Source organism: Ursus maritimus, unplaced genomic scaffold, assembly GCF_017311325.1.
Source record: "Ursus maritimus isolate PB19 unplaced genomic scaffold, ASM1731132v1 scaffold_5, whole genome shotgun sequence".
NCBI classification, from domain to species: domain Eukaryota; kingdom Metazoa; phylum Chordata; class Mammalia; order Carnivora; family Ursidae; genus Ursus; species Ursus maritimus.
Window position 1 is genome coordinate 69,265,808 of NW_024426663.1, and position 5,578 is coordinate 69,271,385.

Below are 5,578 nucleotides of genomic sequence, written 5' to 3' on the forward strand. Positions count from 1 at the left end.
TGATAAGCCACAGAGAGGCTTTTGAATGTAACTTAAATATTTACAAATATTCAGTTAATGAGTGTATATTTTCAACTTCTGCAGCTGCAGAGACTTGTGAAATGAACACTACATATAACGGGTAATCTCAGAACTTTAAGAAATCCAGCAGAACATAAAACCTACTTTTTAAATGATGATAACCAAACAACTGTTATAAAATAGAAATTCTAGCAGCAGTTGCCAAAGCAAGATTTATTTGACCTGCTTTTGCTGGTTTTCATCTGCAACTATAGGTTTAATTAGTTTATAAAGGATGATAGCTCCCATTACCGCCCCAGGTTCTTTTGAGCTCTTTAGTTTTAAATTGTAATTATTGAACAAGCCAAAATATTCATTTCAGAATGCAAAAGAGCTAGCAATGATTAATTATGTGAGGATTTTTTTTTTAATGTGTACAATATGGACAATTTTCTTTTGTTCACAAAGTTGTCATTATCTTATAAAATATTTCATATTGTAACATTAATTAGTTAATCATGACATAGTGATTTCAAAAAGATAACTAATGGATCAACCTTAGAAAAACTACCCAGCAACCAAAGGAAATTGTTTTATTTTAATATAAAGAGAACAGTTCTCAGAAACAAATAATTTAAATATTAGCTATCTTTTAAAAGGTACTAGTGGGATATATAGGTTTAAGAACTAATGGTTCCATCTTTCCTAATACTATCTCCATACTTATGTAATTTTCAAAAAATGATGAGCAATATAAAGTTCTTCTTCCAAATGATTTCTTTGTACATTTTCTTGAAAAATGATAGTTCATTTTAACATTTTTAGGCTATAATTATGTCAAAAGTGATGAGAACTCAAAGCTCATGTGTGACTCACACCCTGAATGAAATGAAATCAAACATCATGAATTAATTATAAAGGCTACTTCCAGGTCAATACATGGAATGAATGCATAGAGAGAGACATGTCTCTCTGTCCTTTGCCTCCTAAAATGCTGAACTCATTTAGCTGACAGGTATTAACATGAAATTTATGTTTTTATTTCATCTTGCTTTGTTTAGAAGTATATTTTATTCATGTCTGTACTCCATTTACAACAACAATCAATAGGAGATGCAATTAGGTGTTGATTTTGATGGTGCAGACCCAAACACCAAGGCAATACTAATGGCCACTGGATTCCCTCATTATCTGGGGTTTTTAAAAAAATTTTTAAATAGAGCTGAGAGCTCTAGTGACTTGCCTCCAATTTTATTTTCCTCTTTAGCTAGCCAGATCCTGTTTTAAATGCTATAGCACAGACATAAAATCGCTTATGTAGGACAGGAAGGAAGGAAGAAAGGAAGGAAGGAAGGAAGGAAGGAAGGAAGGAAGGAAGGAAGGAAGGAAGGAAGAAAAGCTACCCTGTATCAACTTTAGTCACGGCAACAATAAAATTCTGATCTTGAAGCTTTTCTCTGTCCACATGAGGCCATCCCAGGTAATATTCTCCACAAAGTACGGACTTCAGGGCTTCTTGCTGTGACTGGAAATTGTTGGGTTGCGACATTCCAATTCTCTATTCTGGTTGCCTCGGTGAGTTTGGGTTCATTCCCTTTATTTTGTTGTCATCTTCACTGTGACAGATACCCGGAAGGGGACGCTGGTGGAGAGTTCTCCCCATTTCTGTCATTTCCCATGTCTGCTACTCTTCTGTGTGCTTCCCCTCATAAGAGTAACTGATGTGAATTAAGTTGGGAGGAAACAAAAGCCTTCAATTTGCTTGCCTTGTCCTCTCTGCGTCTCCCCTTCTTCCAAAGCAGATGGGAGTAGTCCCATCTGACTCTCAGCCATGTCTGTGAAAGGTACAAGTAACGAATAACAGCGCTCTTTGCTGTCTCCGCAAAACATGGTTTCAGAGTCCTTCCTAACACATCACTCCAACTGATTGAAGTTGGCACATGGAAGAAAACCAATTTGCCATGGCATTTTCTGAGATAACCTAGAGTCTTCTATTGGCTCTACCCAACGTATAAATAGGGGCTATCATAAAATGGTTTGTAGTAGGCTACATCACTTATCAGTCATTTATTTGATATAGGAGTGCCTTTTTGTTTTTGCACAGGACTGATGTATAATTGTGGCTGCAGTCCCAGGATGAACCAGAAAATCTTATGAAATCATTTATTGAATTGTACTTTTCAAATAATCCTAAGATGTCATTTGTGGTACAATTTCTACAGGAAAATATATTTTAAATTTTATCCCAGGTCTCTAGAAATGCCTCTCTGTGTATCCATTTCCCTCCTTCCTTTCTTGGCCATTTTGGTTTCTTCAAAATTTCATTTCATCATTCATGTGCTTAGAAGCACTGGCTTTTCATATACATTTTTCCTTCTGGAATTGCAAAAGTAAATTTTGTATGTTTATGGTTAAAAATATAGACAATTAGACTTTTTTTTATAGTGAACGTGTGATAGGTATAAATTTAATTTGGGGTAAAAATAGGTTGAGATGAAGGAAAAGCCCAAATAAATAGTTTCAGGTATTCGATTTAAAACATGTTTGTTAAATTTTTATCGTTAATAGAATCTAGGCCATTTTCCATCAAATAACGTCGTGCTTAAGGGTTGCTTTTACCACCCTCTCTAGAATGTATACAGGGCCAACTCCATGAGTTTAAAAAGGTACAGTGTAGTGAACGTAGCCAACAGCATTGTAATAGCATTGTGTGGTGACTGATGGCAGTTACTCCTGTGGTGAGCATAGCATAACATAGAGATGTCCAGTCACTATAATGTCCATTTGAGATTAAACATTGTGGATCAACTCTACTTTAATTTAAAGAAAAAGGCCAAGAAAGACTGATGGATGCCTCGAACACCTGTCAATCTTGCTAACATTGTATGGGTGGAAACGTGAAGTTAGGAACCCATCAGAGGTCGCACTAGAGTCACTATCGGTAGGCAGAATTCTTCCGCACAGCTCCGTGAGTAGGTGGCTTCTCCTGCCCCATCAGCTTCATGTAAATCTTCAAACTTTATTCTCCTAGCATTTAAGTCTCCAATCTTTCAGCAACACATCTGGGTGGGAGTTGGAGGAGGAGAGGTAGAATAGGTCTTCAAACAGAATGTCCCTGCTTTGGAAGGACTAACATTTTATAATCGCAATTTTAGGAAGGTTTGTGTCATTTCTAGATCTGTTAGCCCTGCAGATTTTGCGGGTGACTTTGCCTCCAGTCTTTCAGAGCAGATGGCGGTTATCAAGCACTAACTCTTAGATATAACTGAATCTTCACCTTGAAGCCTCGAGAGAGTTCTATCCATCTTGTTGCTTCAGAGGAAGTGCGCATCCTCTTCATGTTCTTGGTCTACGTCCTTACAGAGCTCCATGTAAATGCTCTTATTATCATCCCTCCTGTCTTTAGTAACTTCAGATTTCTTTCTTTCCACAGGCTTTTCCCCTTCTGCTTTTCCTCATTAACAACAACAACAAACAACAAAAAAACAAAGTCAAACTCATATTCACTTATAGTTATCCATTTACTTACAGCTGCATTTATTGAAGTATCACGAAGCGGCCATTTACTTGCCAGCTCTGTGCTAAGCGCACCTGTTAGTGTCATCCTAGCTGTCCTTCTTTCTTGGCTCAATGTATGAGGCACCCGATCTAAAACTGTTTCATCTGAATTCCTTTATAACACCATAAAATGGAGCTTCCTATTTTATCCACGAATGATGTTTTTTTCCTGTCCATTTCTATATATCATCTAAACAAATTTACTCTTTTGATTCCTCAGCATTTATCCTCTTTTCTTTGTAGAATTTGGCACTATTGAGTACTCTTCTGTTTTTTTTTTTGAATACTCCCATGATTTGGGTATTTTTTGCTATTTATTTTGATTCTCCTTAAATTAATGTCTCCCCTTTGCAATTTCTTCCCCTTGAACTTAAATGTGAACATTCCTCAAGGCTTCACCTTTGACTCTTGCCTGTCTTGTTATACTGTTATCATTGTTTTACCACTGTTGCTATGACATCCAAATATATATCTTCAGATGTGATCTCTGACCTTTGCTCCAGGTCTGGGTTTCCAGTTGTCTTTCTCAATTACTCCATTTCTCTTCCTGCCATCAGTTGTATCATCTGAGTAATCCTATGTCTGCACAGATTCTGGAGTCAGTGAGGTCATACTGACAAGTAGTAACTCAAATGTCAATGGCTCTTACCCCCATGTGCATAACCCAGGACAGCAATACATCCCAAAGTCTCCCAATTGTCTCTGGGTTTCCCTGGATATCCTGCATGTGCTCAATGTAAGTGTCCTGTCTTGTTCTTTTTTTATCTGGTTCCCTGACAGGTGTTCAGCATCCACAAAGCACCTTAAAGGAAGCTGCCTCTGTTAGAGATGCCCTTAGTGAGAATCACTTCCCTGCCGGGTGCTGCGCTGAGCGCCCATCTCTTCCATTCTCTCTTCTCTTAACCTTGTTTGAGTTTTCTTTATTGCTTTTATTGCTACCAGATGTTATATTTTGCTTTTTTTTATTGTCTAACTCTTAATAGAAAAGACTGTCTGATTCACTATTCTATTCCCAATGCCATCAACAATACCTGGCACTGGAGAGGCTTCATAAACACTTGTTGAATGAAAAATGAATGAATTAATAAAGAGCTAGGATAACAACCTCGAATGCCAAGGCAGTGCCATTTTCCCTACTAGTTTAATTGGTTTGGATACACTTTTGATCTGGATTGAAAATTAGGAATAATGTCTATTTCAGACTTCTGTATCATGTTTACTACCCGGACATCAAACCGATGCTTCTGTGCTCCACGCCCTCATAGGTTCCGCATGCCAGCCAAGGGCCAGTCTTGCAAAAAGACTATCCCAAATATGGCAGTCTCATGTCTACCATGTGAGCATAAGAAATGAAAGCCAGTGAAGAAAACGTCAATAAATTTTTTAATTATAATTAACATACAGCGTTATATTAGCTTCAGGTGTCCAGTATAATGATTCAACAATTCTCTACATTACTCAGTGCTCAACAAAATAGGTACACTCTTGATCCCCTTGATCTATTTCATCCATTCCCTCCTCTCACCTCCCCTCTGGCAACCACCAGTCTATTTTCTTTCCTTAAGAATGTGGGGTTTTTTCTGTTGTTGTTTCTTTATTTCTTCGTTTTGTTTCTTAAATTCCACATATGAGTGAAACCGTTTGGTATTTGTCTTGCTCTGACCAGCTTTTTGCTTAGCATTATACCCTCTAGGTCCATCCATGTTATTGCAAATGGCAAGATTTCATTCTTTTTATGGCTAAATAGTAGATATATATATATATAATCTTCTTTATCCATCCATCTATCCATGGACATTTATGTTGCTTCCATATCTTGACTTATTGTAAATAATGCTGCGATAAATATAGGGGTACATATATCTTTTTACGTTAGTGTTTTCATTTTTTTCAGTTAGCAAAAAATTACTGAATCATATTGTATTTATCTGTTTAATTTTTAGAGGAACCTCTGTACTGTTTTCCATGGTGGCTGCACCAGTTTGCATTCCTACCAACAATGCGTGGGGCTTCCTTTTTC